This window comes from Bubalus kerabau, chromosome 22 (genome assembly GCF_029407905.1).
Source record: "Bubalus kerabau isolate K-KA32 ecotype Philippines breed swamp buffalo chromosome 22, PCC_UOA_SB_1v2, whole genome shotgun sequence".
Lineage (NCBI taxonomy): Eukaryota > Metazoa > Chordata > Mammalia > Artiodactyla > Bovidae > Bubalus > Bubalus kerabau.
In genome coordinates, this window is record NC_073645.1 from 17,180,960 (window position 1) to 17,199,619 (window position 18,660).

Sequence of the window (18,660 nt, forward strand, 5' to 3'; positions counted from 1 at the left end):
ACTACTGCAAATGAACATCTAAGTAAAAATAGTGCTCTACAGGAAAGCACCTAACTCACTCTTCTAACTAGAATATTATCACAAGTCACTCATATAATGAAATCCTGGAGCCACCACAATACAAAATCATTTAAATTTATTTAAGCACCTGCCCTTAACAAACACTGTCAGGGCACATGCTGAGTGTCCTTGGCGATGAATCTCCAACTGCAGAGCTGGGACAGCAACAGCAATAGCAATCTCAAGCAAAGGTCGACTGGAGTCAAGGCACAACCTCACAAAGTTCTCATTTTCATTTTTTTGTACGATGTGATGAAAACTATCCACCATTTGCATATTTTCTTTTCTTTTCTTTTGGCAACAGATACATTCTTATTAGCTTATTTTTCAAAATGATCCATGTTGTTTATAAAGTACTGCATTAACAACCACCCCAGGTGGCTTGCTGAATTCTGATCTTTGTATCTACTTTAGTGCTGTATTTAGTGCTGTTCCAACTTGTAGAGTTCACTTAAAATGCTTTTGGTTCAAATAATAGTTATGACATATTATCCCAAGACACCAGATGGTGATAATCTTTCTTTTGGTCAAGATATATTATGCCTTCTCTTCTATTTTACACAGTAAGTTTTGATTCTGTTTATTCTAAGTATATATCTGGCACAGAATTCTATAATGGATTCCATAGATGAAATAACCCATTTTTCATCAAGTAATGCTAGGAAATACATGCATATTTATCCTGTTGGTTTTATGCAAGAGTACTCGTGGAATGTTCTCCTCACTCATTCTCTCCTTACCCCACTCATCCACAGATTCATACTCATCCAGTTGTACTCAAGTTTTCCTCCTCTGTGATGTTTTCCCTGACTTCCTCAGACTGGGTTGACCTATCTCCCCTTTGCATGTTTAATTTTTCTTTATATATTACTTTTCTGATAGATATGTTTGTGATGAGGGCATTGGTGGTATTGCCTCTACTGGTCTGTGAGCTTCTTGAAAACAGACACTCTGGCTTTCCAGGGCCCCAAGCACTTTGCCCAGAACTCGATTGTTCATGAAGTATTTGTTGAGTTGGATTGCATGGAGCCTTCCCAGATGGTTCTAGTGGTAAAGGACCTGCCTGCCAGTGCAGGAGATGGCAAGAGATTGGGTTTGATCCCTTGGGTGGGGGAGATCCCCTGGAGGAGGGCATGGCAACCCATTCCAGTATTCTTGCCTGGAGAATCCCATGGACAGAGAAGCCTAGGGGGCTATAGTCCATGGGGTTGCAAAGACTTGGACATTACTGAGGTGACTTGGCATACACGCACAGACTACTGTTATGGCTGCTGCTAAGTCACTTCAGTCGTGTCTGACTCTATGTGACCCCACAGACAGCAGCCCACCAGGCTCCCCCGTCCCTGGGATTCTCCAGGCAAGAACACTGGAGTGGGTTGCCATTTCCTTCTCCAATGCATGAAAGTGAAAAGTGAAAGTGAAGTCGCTCAGTGGTGTCCGACTCTTAGCGACCCCATGGACTGCAGCCTACCAGGCTCCTCCGTCCATGGGATTTTCCAGGCAAGAGTACTGGAGTGGGGTGCCATTGCTTACATGCAAAAGCCAATGGAGTTCTGAGAAAAGATTGGTCAGGGCTTGAGTTCTCTAGGCATGAGGAAAGAGTTTCTTTTTTTGGCAGAAGAAATAAGTGTAAATGCATGAATTTATAAAGACCATGCTTACTCAAAGAAAGATGGAAAATTTGGTGCCTTGGGACCGTAGAGATGATTCTAGAGAAGGTGGTTTGATCCTGATGATCTGTGCCCTAAGAGATGTGTGCTTCAGTAACAGAAGTCCAAGAGAGGTTTTTAAAGAAGAGAATAAGGTTTATTTTCAAAAAGCTAACTCTGGAAACCTAATGTGAACAATCATGATGTGTGTATGTGGATTCATCAGTTATAACAAATGTACCACTCAGCGGGGAATGGTTACAGTGGGGAGGCTATGTATGTGAAGGGCCAGGGAATGTATGGAAAATCCACCTTGCTTTCAGTTTTGTTGTGAACTTCAAACTGTTCTAAAGAATAAAGTCTATTTTTTAGAAAAGGTAACTGTAGCCATAGTGGGCTTCTCATGGGTGGACTTTGTAGGATCACTTCCTTTGTGTGTTCCAGAAGTGTGAAGGGCTACATTGTTTTCAATAGGTATTATGACTGTCAACTGCCACAATCCTACAAATCACACTGCATCTAGGCATGGTCTTCTGACCAGAAACCAGAAGTGAAAGAAAGACCTTAGCAGGGTGTCAGGAGTTTGAACCCAGAAAGTAGATCTCATGTTTTTCAGTGGTAAACGCTGACAGAGGGTCAGAAGGACAAGGTTGTGTCAAGAACCCACCTGTGGGAGTCATCAGAGAATTAGAAGGGGCGAGAACAAAAGCAAGCGTAGCTGGGAAGTTGTGAGGTTCTGCAAGGGGCCAGAAGCAGTTAATTTCTTTGAGTTTAATGAATCTCTTTTTTTGCCTCTAAGGAAATTACTGAAAAAGCAAGTGTGGTGTGGGCTTTAGAACAGTAATCTTTGTTTTTAACCCTTTCTCCACAATGTCCTGGAATATCCTAATTTCTCCAATCTTCAATCTCCTGACCTCTAAAATGAGGATAATGGCGCTTCACATAATGATGTAGGATTATTGGGAGAATTAGAAATAATATATGTACAACCATTTAATAAAATGCCTAGAAATAATAAAGGAATTGGACTTATTCTTAGACTGCATTTAAACTTTTTTGACTTTCCCAGGGGAAAAAGAGGTGTTGAAGTTTCTTTAGAGGACTGACATGCTCTTCACTTGGTAAAGCTATTCCTTTGCCAGTGAGTTAACTGGAATGGGTGGGGATGCTTCACATGTCATATCTTGTCTGTAGAAGATGCTGTTGGTGGCCCTGCTCCCCACTTGGGCTGCCCTGCGTGAGAAGACCGCCACATGGTGTGGCTGTGGGAGGCCTGGCCTTTGGTTTGGTGTGTGCCAGTGTCTGCCGAGGCTGCTCCTGTTTGTGGCTTGGCCTCTCTGCTTCCTACTCCGCCTCTGAGGAGCCACACTGTCTGTTCTGGGAGCCAAGCCTGTCTGCTACTGCTGGTTCCTGGGAATCAGCCACTTCCCCCTTCTGGGGAAGCACGTCGTCACAGCATGGCTGGCTGCCACTGGGAAATTCACCCCTGCTTGAAATCAGAAAATTTCAAAGCAGTAACGTGGGGAAGCAAATTGTGAACGGAATATATTGTGATGTGTGTACTGAAGGTGTACTCCCAGCTCAGAGAGAGTAAGAGCACCTCAGATCATCAGAGTCCTCCAAAGAGCCAGCTTACACTCAGGGCTCTTGACATGGAAGAGGCTGCCAGTAAAATTCAGTTTTGTTGAGAGTTGGGTAAGAAATCAAATAACAGCAAGAAGCAAAAATTCCCCTCAGGTAGGAAGCTGTCTTTGTTTAAGACACTTTGAAAAGCCTCTCCAGGCAGAAAATGAGATTCTGAGAGCATGAGTTAGCAATGTCCAGGGTTCAAACATGACAACCAACTTGGTTATCATTAGAACAGAAGGGAAAGTAAAGAAGGATGGAGAAGAGGGAGCTTGGCAATTACAGAGCAACCGAGAGAAGCTGTTAGGGCAGGGTGGCGGGAGATAAGGAAAGGAATGTCTAATATCCAATTTAAAGTTCGGGTCGTAACATTTGGTCTAATGTGGTGAACGTTCCATGTGCACCTGAAGAGAAGGTGTTTTCTGCAGTTGTTCAGTGACCTGTAAATATTGTTTAGGCCAGGGTGTTCTAACAGTGTTATTTATATCCTCCCTGCCGTTTTGTCTTCTTGTGCTATAGCATCCACCACGGCGAGAGGAGTCTCCAACTGTGACTGTGGACTTGTTTCTTCCTTTAATATTGTCATTCTTTCGTTTTGTGTGTTCTGAAGCTTTATTACTGGGTGCGTGTACAGTCAGGATTGTTATATTTTCTTCGTTAATTGTTGTGAAATATTCCTCTTTATGTCTGGTAATTCTCTTTGTCTTGAAGTATAGTTCACCTGCTGTTAATGTGCTTGGTCTTTGCACCTTTTTTCTTTCTTATTTCAACTTGTCTGTACCTTTATATTTAATGTGTTTCTTTTAAACGGGACCAAGTTGAGTCTGCCAATCTCGGACTTTTAATTGGAGTGTTTAGTCCATTTATAGTTAATTATTGGTCTGATTGGGTTCTAGTCCATAATCTTGATATTTGTTTCCTGTTTGTTCCCTTTTTCCCTCTGTTCCTAATTTTCTGCCTTCTTTTGGGTCAACTGAAAATTTTATTTTTTTTGGTATTTCATTCTTATTTTTATGTTGAACTTCTAGCTACCTCTTTTTTATTCTTTGAATGATTGTTGTAGGGACGGTAATAGGCATCTTAATCACAATCTACCTTAAATTAATATTCTACCACTCTGCATATAATGTAAAAACCTTCTAACACAACTGATTTCATTTTCCTCCTCCCGTCCTTGTACAGTTATTTTCATCTGTTATTTTTCCGCCTAAGTTGTAAACTATACAATAAAATGATATTTTGCTTAAAAACCAATTGTCTTTTAAAGTATTTAAGAAAAAGTCCTTTCTATTTACCTGTGTATTTGCTATTCCCGGTGCTTTTCACCCTGTCATGTAAATTCATAGTTCCATTTTGTATCATTTCTCGTCATCCCAAATAATTCCTGTAGCATTCCTTACAGTGCAGTTCTCTCAGCTTTCCTTTATTTATAAATGTCCTAACGTTACCTTAATTTTTCATTTTTCAAAAAAGCCTTTTTGTTTTGTATTGGGAGTATAGCCGATTAACAATGTTGTGATAGTTTCAGGTGAACAGCAGAGGGATTCTGTCATACATATTCATGTATCCCTTCTCCCCCAAACTCGACTGTCATCCAGGCTGCCACATAACATCGAGCAGAGTTCCATGTACTGTACAATAGGTCCTTATTGGTTATCCATTTAAATGTAGCAGTGTGTACAGGCCCATCCCAATCTCCCTGTTGTTACTAAGTCACTAAGACATGTCTGACTCTTTGTGACCCCATGGACTGCAGCATGCCAGGCTTCCCTGTCCTTCATTGTTTCCCAGAGTTTGCTCAAACTCATGTCCTTTGAGTTGATGATGCCATCCAACCATCTCATCCTCTGTTGTCCCTTTCTCCTCCTGCCCTCAATCTTTCCCAGCATGAGGATCTTTTCTATCAGGTGGCCAAAATATTGAAGCTTCAGCTTCAACATCAGTCCTTCCAATGAATATTCAGGGTTGATTTCCTTTAGGACTAATTGGTTTTTATCTCCTTGTAGTCCAGGGGACTCTCAAGAGTCTTCTCCAACACCACAGTTCAAAAGCAACAATTCTTCAGTGCTCAGCCTTCTTTATGGTTCAGCTCTCACATCCATATATGGCTATTAGAGAAACCATAGCTTTGATTATATGGACCTTTGTCAGCAAAGTGATGTCTCTGCTTTTTAATATGCTTTCTTCCAAGGAGCAAGTGTCTTTTAATTTCATGGGTGCAGTCACTGTCCACAGTGACTTGGGAGCCCAAGAAAAGAAAATACGTCACTGTTTCCATTTTTTCCCCATCTATTGACCATGAAGGGATGGGACCAGATACCATGATCTTGGCTTGTGAATGCTGAATTTTAAGCCACATTTTTCACTCTCTTCTTTCACTATGATGAAGAGGCTCTTTATTTCCTCTTCCCTTTCTGCATATCTGAGGTTATTGATATTTCTCCCAGCAATCTTGATTCCAGCTTGTACTTCATCCAGGCCAGCATTTCACATGATGTACTCTGCACTGAAGTTAAATAAGCAGGATGACAATATACAGTGTACTCCTTGACGTACTCCTTTCCCAATTTTGAACCAAGCCGTTGTTCCATGTCCAGTTCTTACTGTTGCTTTTTGACCTGCATACATATTTCTCAGGAGACAGGTAAGGTGGTCTAGTATTCCCATTTCTTTAAGTATTTTCCAGCTTGTTGTGAACCTCACAGTCAAAAGCTTTACTGTAGTCAATGAAACAGAAGTAGATGTTTTTTTTTGGAACTCTCTTGTTTTTTCTGTGATCCAACGGATGTTGGCAATTTGATCTCTGGTTCCTCTGCCTTTTCTAAATCCAGCTTGTACATCTGGAAGTTCTCAGTTCATGTAGTGCTAAAGCCTCACTTGAAGGATTTTGAGTATTACCTTGCTTAAAATGAGTGTAGTTTTGAATTGTGCATGTAAAATGAGTGCAATTGTGTGGTAGTTTGAACATTCTGTGGCACTGCCTTTCTTTGGAACTGGAATGAAAACTGACCTTTTCCAGTCCTGTGGCCACTGCTGAGTTTTCCAAATTTGCTGACATATTGAGTGCAGCACTTTAACAGCATCATCTTGTAGAATTTGAAATAGCTCTGATGGAATTCCATCACCTCCCCCAGCTTTGTTTATAGTAATGCTTCCCAAGGCCCACCTCACTTCACTCCAGGATGCAGTCTGGCTCTAGGTGAGTGACCACACCATCATGGTTATCTGGATCATTAAGACCTGTTTTGTATAGTTCTGTGTATTCTTGCCACCTCTTCTTAATCTCTCTGTTTCTATTAGGTCCTTACCATTTCTGTCTATCTTTGCATGAAATGTTCCCTTGGTATCTCCAGTTTTCTTGAAGAGATCTCTAGTTTTTCCCATTCTGTTGTTTTCCTGTATTTCTTTGCATTGTTCACCGAAGAACACTTTCTTACCTCTCCTTGTTATTCTCTGGAACTCTCTTCTCAGCTATTTGTAAGATCTCCGACAATTACTTTGCATTCTTCCAGTTCTTTTTCTTGGGAATGGTATTGGTCACCACTTCCTATACAGTGTTGTGTGCCTCCAACCATAGCTCTTCAGACGTTCTGTCTACCAAATCTAATCCCTTGAATCTGTCACCTCATGTATAATCATAAGGGATTTGATTTAGGTCATACCTGAATGGTCTAGTGGTTTTCCCTCCTTTCTTCAATTTGAGCCTGAATTTTGCAATAAGGATCTGATGATCTGAGCCACAGTCAGCTCCAGATCTTGTTTTAGCTGACTCTGTAGAGCTTCTCCATCTTCGGCTGCAGAGAATATAATCAGTCTGATTTCAGTGTTGACCATCTGGTTTTGTCCATTTGTAGAGTCATCTCTTGTGTTGTTGAAAGAGGGTGTTTGCTGTGACCAGTGTGTTCTCTTTGCAAAACTCTGTTAGCTTTTGCCCTGCTTCATTTTGTACTCCAAGGCCAAACTTGCCTGTTACTCCAGGTATCTCTTGACTTCCTACTTTTGCATTCCAGTCCTCTGTGATGAGAAGGACATCTTTTTTTTTTTTTTCTTGGTGTTAGTTCTGGAAATTCTTGTAGGCCTTCATAGAACCATTTAACTTCATCTCCCTAATTAGATGTTATCTTAATTTTTGAAGAATATTTTCTCTAGATATGGAATTTTAAGTTTACATTTTTTCCCTTCAGCACTTTGAAATTGTACAGTAAGTACCCTACATACAAACCTTCAAGTTGCAAACTTTCAAAGATGTAAACATGCATTCTTATGTCCAGTTACATTAGTTCACATGTCTGGCATTATTTTTAAAAGTTGAGTACTTAGTCTAACTTGGTTTATACTTAAAAGTTGGGCTTATGAACATGCTCTCAGAATGGAACTCATTTGTATGTTGGGAACTTGTTATGTTTCATTGTTTTCTGAAATTGTTTCTCATGAGCAGTCAGCTGTCATTTGTGTGGATATCCTTTAATAATATCTTTTTACTCCACCTGCTTTTCATATATTATCATTATCTTTGGTTTTCAGTAGTTTTACTTTATGTGCAGAGATGTTATTTTCCTTGACTTTATTCTGTCTGCAGTTCCCTTAGTGTCTGTGGGTTGATCAGATAAGGAAAATATTTCTTTAAATATTTTTTTCCTACCTAGTTCTCTTATCTCACTTTTTGTGATTTCAATTACATGTATGTTGGGCCAGATGATATTTTCCTAAAGGTCCTCAAGCCTTTACTTTTTTTTTTTTTTAATCTTTTTCTCTCTGTTATTTAGTTTGTATAATTTCTATTAATTTATCAAATTCACAAGCTTTTTTTTCTGTGTTGTTTTATTTACTTGGATTCTTCAATGAATTTTTCATTTCAAATGTTGCATTTTTCAGTTCTAGGAATTACTTTTGACTCTTTTTTAGAGTTTCTACATCTTTCCTGAAATTCTCCATTTCTCTACCCACTGTATCCTTTTCCAATAAATTCTGTAACATATTTATCAAAGTTATTTTAAAGTTGTCTACTAATTCTAACATTTGTTCACTGGATCTGTTTCTATTGACTGCTTTTTTTCCTTCTCCATGTCTGAATCAGATTTTCATGCTTTTTCACATATCTAGTAATTTTTACTTGATGATACATCACAGAAATCCTGGGTTCTGTTTTCTTCTTGAGAGGAGTATTGTATGTAGTTCTAGCTGGCAGATCATCTTGATCCTGTGAATGCATGGCTTATGCTTTGTTAGAGTGGATTTGTTTGGACTTTGCCCCTAAATTCTAGGGCATAGTCTTTAGTACTGGGATGTGATCCTTATTCCCAAGGTGTGGCTCTTTTGTGTTTCAATGGGAGGCTCAAGGTGCTTACCAGTTCCCTGTAACTTGCTGGGACCTGAACTCCAAACTCTGGGTCCCTGGAGCTGCATAGCTGTTTGGTTTTTTCAGTCTTCCAGTTGTTACTTTCCATTGGGCTCCTGTGGCCTTTCCCATGAATACACAGTTCAGGGGTTGGTCAAGGATTTGAGGAGAATTTATATGGAAAATTTGAGGCTCCCTCTCTGTGACTCACTGTTTCTGGGATTTCTCACTTCCATTTTCCGCTGCTATGACAACTCTGAATTTCAAACTCTGAACTCCTCAGCCTGATAAAAACTGACACTTCCTGCTTGAGCTCCATCTGTCCTACACCTGGCAGACTGAGGTGTGCCCTTTAGGTGAAAATCCACACACAAGTAGATTTTATCCATGTTCCCTCCTTTAAGAGTCTATCCCTTTCAGTTTCTGCTGGCTCTTCATTGCTCTCTAGTGTCTGCAAACTGTTATTTTTGTTTTATTCAGAATTTATAATTATCGATAGGAGAAGTTAGTCCAATATAAGCTACATTTTGCTAGAAGTCAGAAGTTCCTGAGTGATTCTTTAAAATTAGAGATTAGATTTCCTCCAGTGGCTTCTCATCTTTCATGGTTTGAGTTCCCTCTGGAGCAGATTCTGAGATAAGGATTTTTAGTGAAAATTATTTGGGAGATGACCTCAGGGAACACTTGCAAGGGAGTGGAGGCATGAGATGTGGAAGCCAACAAAGGGTGTGTAATTAAATTATGAGCTATAGTTGAGGCTCAGTTTGGCTGAGGAACTTTGAAAAACAGTGAGGTCATGCCTTAGTTATACCAACCAAGGTACATGCTTGGATTTTTATCCACCAGTTCCCTGTACTCATCCAGGATTGATGGTGGCGCTTATCAGTCTATGTCCTGCCAGAGGGTGGCTTCCAGGGCATTGATCCCCGGAAATTTTGGCTTGCCATGTTTGTAGTCCTCAGACAGATAGTCATAGGTGTTTGCAGGAAGCAATTTTTGTTTAATTTAGATGAGAATTCTGAAATGGGTGAGGTCCTTACATGTCTACTACGCCATCCTACTAAGAAAAAATAAAAACTGCCTGTGTGAGTGTTAAGTCACCTCAGGCATGTCTGACTCTTTGTGATGCTATGAACTGCAGCCCAGCAGGCTTCTCTGTCCATGGGATTTTCCAGGCAAGAATATTGGAGTGGGTTGCCATTCCCTTCTCCAGGGGATAAGCCCTATCCTGTCTTTAAAAAGTATTGCCTACCATAATTCATTCCTCACTCTTCTTCTCACCACTGAGATCTGATTGTAAACCTTTGTTTTTTTCTTGAGCATACAAGCTTGTTTTTTTCTTTAGGGCCTAAGTACTTGCTATCTCTCTGCCATGAATGCTCTTTTCATGTTGGGTCTTTTTTACATTCAAATTTTAGCTTACCATTTCCTTATCAGAGATGTCTTCCCTGAGCACCCTAAAGTAGCCTCCAACTCTTTTATCATATCACCTGATCTTAGTTCTATGCATATCACTTATGGTGACTGACTTTTTTGATAATTTATACCTTTGCTTGTCTATCATCTGCTTCTCCCACCGTATAAAAGCTGTTTAAGAGCAAGAATCTTATTTATCTTATCACAGCATAAACTTACAAGAAGAACTCACAGATATTTGTTGAATGAATGAATAAATGAAAGAATGAACATACTAAGCTTTTCAAATAACAAATTACAAACAAAAAAACTAAGGTGGAAGCCACTCAAGTGTCCGTCAACTGATTAATAAATGAACAAAATGTATACACGTACCATGGAATGTTATTCAGCCTCAAAAAAGTAAGGAATCTCTGAGACATGCTACAACATGGATAAATCTTGAAAACGTTAGACTAAAAAAAAAAATAATCCAGTCATGAAATGATACTATTGTATGATTCCATTTATATGAGGTACCTGGAGTAGTCAAATTCATAATAACAGAAACTAGAATGGTGGTTGCCAGTGGCTGACAGATGAGAATGGGGAATTAGTGTTTAATAGGTTTCAACAGGATAAGAAGAAAAAGTTCTGGAAGTGGTGGTGATGGGTGTACAACATTGTGAATGTACTTAATGGCACAGAACTGTACACTTAAAATGCTACGTTGTATATCATGTGTATTTGGCCACAGTAGAAAATTAAAAATGAATAAGTTACTCTTCAGTTTACAGAGAAAGATTAAGCCTGAATTTGAAATCTGACTCAGTCCTTACTATACCACCTTGAGCAATTTACATTTTGAAATTTATATGAACCAGTCTCCTGCCCTATAAAATGGTAATAATGATAGTACCCATTCTATGTGTTTGTTATAATAATACAGTTGTTCTTAGACTTATAAATCGTTTTATGACTCATTAACGCTTCAAAGTTATATACATATACATATATTCTTTTTTTGGTATTCTTTCCATTATGGTTTGTTACAGGGTACTGAATATATTTGCCTGTGCTATGCAGTAGGACCTGGTTGTTTATCTGTTTCACATATAATAGTTTGTATGAAAAAAGTATTTGAATAAAAAAAAAATCTAGAAAGAGAATAATCTTAAAGAACATTTTTTTAAAAAAGACTTCAAAACTTCCAGTATCATAATTGTAGCTGAGGTAATTCAAACCAACTCTCCTGCTAAGAATAACTAGAAAAGCTAAACAAAATCTATTTAAAAATCTTTTTGAAGACATCAAAGAGACAAAGAGATAGTAAAGAACTACTTGGTGCTAGATTCAAGAGAAGAAGAAAATCCAGAAAGATGATCCTGGCACTGAGGGTGTTTGTCAAATCTGGACAAGGTGGTTGAGAGACTGGCACTTTTAGCTGCATCATTAGGTTAAGAAAACAAAATTTGGAATTCAAGACCCACGAAAGTGGCTGGCCCACCCCTTCTACCATTGCCCCTTTGAGTTGAGCTCTTGAAAGGCTGCACCTTAGGAGAAAGAGTAAACTTTGGGCTTTCTCACCACAGCTTTGGATGATATCAGTCCTTGAAATTAGATTAAGGTAATTCTGAATTGCTAGTGTCCCTATGCAACTACAACAATCAAATGTAAATCTTCTCTAGAGGAAGATAACACTCTAAGTCTCAATAACTCTACAAATTAGTCTCCAAACACAACATGTGGCAAAAAAGAAAACAACCAAGCACTCACGCAGACAAGAAAACATGAATGAACCGACAGAAAAAAAAAAAAAACATGATAGACCTGTATAGGATCTATATATTGGAATTCTTAAGCACAGAATTTAAAATAATTGTGCTCAGTATTCAAAGGAATAAGTGATGAGATTGAGAATTTTGGCAGAGATCTCAAAACGAAAATAAATGACATAATACATTTAGGAATGAGTCAAATAGAAAATCTAGAACTGAAAAACACAATAGCTAGCCCAAATTAAAAATGTAGTTGATACTCTTTATAGAAGATTAGAAATGGCAACCCACTCCAGTATTCTTGCCTGGAGAATCCCAGGGACAGGGGAGCCTGGTGGGCTGCCGTCTATGGGGTCGCACAGAGTCAGACACGACTAAAGCGACTTAGCAGCAGCAGCAGCAGCAGACAAGGTCAAAGAGAGAATTAGTGAAGTGGAAGGTATGTCAGTGAAAAAGATCCAGAATGACTTATAGAAAGACAAAATGCAAGAGAGAAGGTAAGAGACATAGAGTAAGAAGATCTAATATAAACATGTTTGGAATCCCAAAGTAGAAAGGAAAGAAAGTGGAGCAAGAGGAATATTTAAAGAGATAAAGACTGAAAACTTTCTTTAACTGTTATTAGGGTTTGGGCTCCCCAGGTGGTGCAGGAGATTTAAGGGATGTGGGTTCAGTCCCTGGTTTGGGAAGATCCTCTGGAGAAGGGAATGGTAAGTCACTCCAGTATTCTTGCCTGGAGAATCCCATGGACAGAGGAACCTGGTGGGATACAGTTCATGGGGTCTCAAAGAGTTGGAAAGGACTGAAGCAACTTAGGATGCATGCATGCATTATTAGGATTTAATCATCAGGGTGCAGATTCAAACCTGAATGGATTAAATATAAAGAAGCACACACCTGGATACATCAGAGTAAAACTGCTGAAGACCAAAGACCAGATAAATCTTTTTAAAAGAGAAAAAAAAAATAGTGATTACTTACAAAGGAACAACATTTAGACTGACGTCTAACTTCTTAAAATAAAAAATGAATGGCATGACTGCTCAAAGAAACAGTGGAAGCCAGAAAACAATGAAATGGTATCTTTGGTGTGCTGAGAGTAAAGAACTTCCAACCTTCTATTCTAAATTCAGGAATATATCTCTTAAGAATGACAAACAAAAGTTAAGAAAATGTATCATCAGCAGGCTGCAGAAAAGGAAATATAAAATGGGGTTCTTCAGGCAGAGAAAAAATAGCCCAAATGGAAGCTCAGAGGTGCGGGAAGGTATAAGAGCAACAAAAAAGACACGTATTTGGTAAATCTAAATTAATATTGTATAAAACCATTAAAATATTTAGGGTGGTTCAAAATACAGATATCATCTGGCGTAACATTTTGTAGGAGGGGTTAATGTAAGGAAGGGGTAAAATTTTCAAATATTACTAGTACTTAAGGATGCATTTTATAATCTCTAGGGTGGCCCCTAAAAAATAGCCTAAGTGTATATTTCCGAGCAAATGGTGAGATGAGTGGAGTGATAAAACAATATTCAGTTAATGCCACGGAGGACCTAAAAGTAGTCAAAAGGAACTTAGAACAGGTAGGACAACTTAGAAATCATATTATAAAATGTTAGACTCAAACCTGTATAAATCATTAATTGCATTAAATATTAGTGGGTGAAGTGCTGACAGAAGGCATAATTGTCAAATTAAAAAAGAAAATCTAACTACGTATCATTTTTAAAAGGCATTTGCAAAATATGAGAGGGAAAGTCAGCTGGTCCCCATATGGCAGGGGTATGTAGTGGGGTCACCCATATACTCATTTTCAAAGGAGGAATAATAAAAATATAATAGGTAATTTTGTTAAGTGTTTATTAAAGGGCTAGATTAAGCATTTTATACAGTGTATCTCAACTATTAGTGTCCAGGAGACGTTTTTGTGAACATTTTCAGGAGCATTCCCTCCAAAGGGTGGTGGTGTTGGGTGCATAGTGATAACAAGAGTTAGCATCACACTGTAGGAGAGCTTTCTGGGCACATTTGCTCCCAAATCCAGGAGGTGATGTTTTGGGTTGTAAATAAAAACTCTGCAGAAATCAGTCTGATATTTAGTCAAGCAAAACAAATCTTTTTTCCCACCCTGAGGCTACCAACCCTTACTTTCAAACTCCATCTAAATTTGAGATGTGGAAGCAAGGAAATCTGAATGACCTCACACTGACTTTGCAGTCAAGAATGGAAAGAGAATAAGCTTTAGAGTTGGGGATTTTAACCTGACTCTGCTCTTGCCAGTGATGTGACTCTGAGCAACTCAGTTTACTCACCTAAACTTGACTTCTTCAGCAAGGTGTGTGTAGGGGAGTAATCCTGCCTTTCTCAGGTTGAGTTAGGGTTAAGTGAGATACTGTGAATAAAAGCTCTTCTCTTTTCTATGTGGAATTCTCCTCCTCCAGTGCCCCACGTGCATATACCAGCATCCCAAATCTCAGATCACCTTGTCCAACTTTTTGTTTTGCAGGTGAAAAAACAGGCACGGAGAGGCTATGGGATAGCTGTGTGATCTTGGGCAAATTGCTGAATCTCTCTGGTCTTAGTTTCTTCATCTATAAAACAGAGATTGTAAGAGCAGCCTCACTGAGTTTGGGGAAAGATTGAATGGAAAAAAAAAAAATGAATGTGAAGGACTTGGCACTTGGTAGCCGTATGATGCATGGTAGCTGCTACTAGTTTTTAAATGGATATTGTTATCATTTTGTGTAACGTGAGAAGTCATCCTACTCTGGGTTATTAAGAGCTGGCAGGCTGCAGCCATCTGGTCACAAACCCTGGAGTTGGTGGCTTATCCTGGGAAGACCTTCCTCATGGGGTCAGGGAGAGTTCAGTGAACTCGCAAAGAAGCGTGATTTTAGACGCTCCAAGGTACATCCACCCATCTCCTCTCCACTCCCTCTGCCTGTTATTAAACTGGTAGTTTTTACAACATCTATAAAGAACTTTCCTACCCAATTACCCCAGACAATAGGCTGAAAAGCAGTTTCGACTATGAAAACTTCGTGTTGGGTTCATTTAGATTGTTTTGCTGTGTCAAATCCTCACTTGAGTTCAAAAGTTCAGCTGAACCATGAACTTTGTAATTTCACAGCAGGCAGTTCTACAAATATAGTGGGAAGTGAAAAAGCATACAATATTTAAGGTGGGCTTGCTGTTTTGTATGTAATCTGGTTAGGAATGAATGTACGGAAAATAGCCCTTAATTTACAGTACATGGTAACACATCAAGAAGAAAAGTAAATAAAACTAAACCAAACTATTCCTTGAATTACCTGACCTCCGAGGCTTCCGAGGGAAAGCACATTTGTGACTAATCATTAGTGGACAAACTCAAGCCAGCTAATCTTCTTAATAAATTGTGAAGTCTTGTATACCTCTTGGTTTTAGTCGTGGCTTTTCTGCCTGTCTGGAACAGGCAGCATATCCAAACAAAAGGGTCATGACTTTATGTATTTGTTAAAGTTAAAATCCATGTTCTCATGTAACTCAGGATTGATTTGACCTGGTTACACAAGTGGAGGTGGAGCGAAAGTTTCACAGGAATGAGAATAATGCTGTGCTTTCACTTGTCTATTAATAAACACACACACACACACACACACACACAAGTTCAAGAACCCCTCATTTTGTAAGACTTGTATTTGTGCAGCTTACATACAGAGCAAAGCAAACAAGATAACTAACTCACTTAAGCTGTCTTTCAGCTTGTTTCCACTGAGTCCTCCATACTGTGGAACATGATTTCATGTTGCATCAATATTTTCTTCATTTGTTACGAGGAAATGGGTGGCTCATTGGTTTTTATGGTGCAGCATGTAAACGTGAAGAGACAACTTACGGCAGACAGCTTGGGGCAGGGGGGTCAGTACGAGCAAGGTGTGTTTTTCTACAGCAGCTGTTTATTCCCCTTTATTTACCAAGGGGTTGGTCTGTGGGGTCACGAGCGGAAAGCTATGCTCGGTCATTTGTGGAAGCAGAGAGGAAAAGAGGGGGTGAGAAGGTCACGTCCTATGACGGATGGCTCCTCATGAGTTTAATGGGACCGGCTTTTTGAAAGCAGTTTCCCTTTTTACTGACTTTTATCTTCAAGTTGCCAGGATTCTACCTCTAGCCAGCTCAGAACACTTTTTAGAAAAATTCCCCAGCGGGGATGGTCCAATGTTCTTCTACTGCCCTCCTCTGTGTCTCCATACCGGAAGGTTCTGGTCCAGTTAAGAGTTAGTGAAACTTTCTGTTCTTTCCAGACATAAATCATCACATAAGATTTCGTGCCTCCAGCTAAGAACCAGGATAACAAAGGGTGAGAGAGTGGAACGGAGACTGTGAATCTGGTTGACCTAGTTAAAGGTGGTCTGTCTTCCTGGGGTTATGAAGATGGAAGGAGAAGCAAGGGTCACTGCCTTTGTGGCTGGATGAACCGGGCTGCCCAGATTTTACAGCCTGGTTTCTGGTTGACTTGCCCTCCACAGTGGGACTGCGTGTCTCCTGATGAGGCCAGCACAGGAAGGAGTTGGTGGCATTCTTTTCAAGGGCTTGTAAGATAGTGAATAGCGACAGGGGGTTTTGTTCCTTCAGAAAGCATTTATGGAGAACGCCCTTCAGGGGAACGACGGGGACCGGTCAGGCAGAGGTCGGCTGGGGAAGAGAAAGAGACTTCTGGGGGGAGATGCTAGAAGGTGCAAGTAGGGAATGGGGGCTGCGTCTGGTCTGCACCCCCTGGTTATGTCTGTACAACAGTAAGAAGGGAATAAAGATTCCTAAGGGACAAGAGCGTGCATGGCGTTGACCCAAGAATAAAATGGAGAATGGGAAAACAGGAAAGAAGCGAGATTTCTGAAGCAGTCAGGCTGAGGAGGTCTGCACAAGCTTAGGAAGGGCTGAATAAAGGCAGTGGAGGCGATGGGAAAGGGAAGATGGCATTTCAGATGCAAAAATGTCCAACTTTCAGCTCACTGCTCTGTCCTGTGATTTAGCTGCCTGGTTGGATCTCACTCTGCATTAGTTTTTAGGACCTTCAACAGCTGTTCTGCTAAGTTGCTTCAGTCGTGTCCGACTCTGTGTGACCCCACAGATGGCAGCCCACCAGGCTCCCCCATCCCTGGGATTCTCCAGGCAAGAACACTGGAGTGGGTTGCCATTTCCTTCTCCAATGCATGAAAGTGGAAAGTGAAAGTGAAGTCGCTCAGTCATGTCTGACTCTTCACGACCCGATGGACTGTAGCCCACCAGGTTCCTCTGTCCATGGGATTTTCCAGGCAAGAGTACTGGAGTGGGGTGCCATTGCCTTCTCCCAACAGCTGTTCAGGGGTCACCATAACCAATAGTTACTTGTCATCTCGGTATCAGTATCTTTATGCATATATTTATCTCTGATCCTTAAACAGTCCTGAAAGGTATGTGCTAGGATCTGTAGCTTATGACTGAGGAAATCGAGGTCCCAGGGTTAAATGTCTTAACAAGTGTACCCAGTAGACAGCGGCAAGGATGGTCTGGGAGCCAACTCTCCTGATGTAAGGCTTCAAAGAGAGAAGGACGCCACTTGAGTCCTTGGATGGTGAGGACATAAATAGCTGCCTTTGTGGATGGCCATGACCCACCAGGAAGACTGCTTGGGTCTGCACTTCCATGATCTGGGATGGGTTTGGGAAGCCCAAGAGATGTCCTGGGGTGGCCTCCTTGGCCAGGTGCATCTCAGCTTTTTTTCTGTAGCCACAACAGGAGAAGGTTTTGAGTCTGTATTTCTGTCCAGCAGGACTTGGTAAAAAAAAAAGAGAGAGAGAATAAAGTTCTTTTGAAATGGATTCATTAAGTCCAGGATAATTTGTGAGACCTGTCAGTGATGAGAAAAGAAAAAGTTAAAACCAAGCTCAGTTTTGCTATGTGCATTCCACATCTACTCCATTTTCAGCTGTCTGCCAAGGTGGTGCTGAAGGCAGTGGCTTGGTAGCTGCCCACTGAGTAGCTGTTTGGATCGTGTGATCCATATTCTGCCCCCAACCCGCCCCCCGAGCTGACTGGAGGTGAAGGTTGCTGAGCTCTGAACCTGGCTGCAAAAAATAAGCTATGCCATTTGGGAGGATTTGGCTTTGGAAACTGAGTGACTGAGTGAGTGTGCAAGGGAAATTGAAAATGAAAAGGCAGGATTTAGAGGAGTTGAGAGGAAGGAGAAGCCGGAGTCTAGATAATGAGAACAGCATGGTCAAATTCATGAAGGTGACAAGGCTTTTCCACTCTGTTTGGGGGACAGTCAGTGGCCACTTTCCCCAGAGTAGAAGGTTGGTGCAGGGGAGGGGTAGGAAATGGAGAGAAGTGAGCAGCTCACCAGGTAGGGTTGGGGGAGACCCTCAGTTGCCAGGCTAAGCACTCTGGGCCGTAGGTTACAGGGAGCTACTGAAAATGAAGTATGAGGGAGGGAGGCAGGAAGGATATTTTCAGAATATGAAGCTTGTAGCAGTGTGTAGAACGGATGGAAGGATATGAATCTGGTAACTAATTAATGTCAGGCAATGATCAAATGTTATAATCACGGTTTGCCTGCCTCTTCAGCTGACACAAAGATGATCATTATGTGAATAACTCAGGTCTCTGCCGCCTCCTCTATTCTCAAACTGATTGCTGGTTTCTGCTCATTCACCACATATTATTTGAGATATATTCTATTCTAGAAGTGTGCGTGTCCCTGTCCCTCTGTTTTAGTACCGGCAGCCTTCTGCTTCCTATAGTTATTTATACGTCTGCCTCCACCACTACAGCACCTCCCGGAGGAATCCAGATT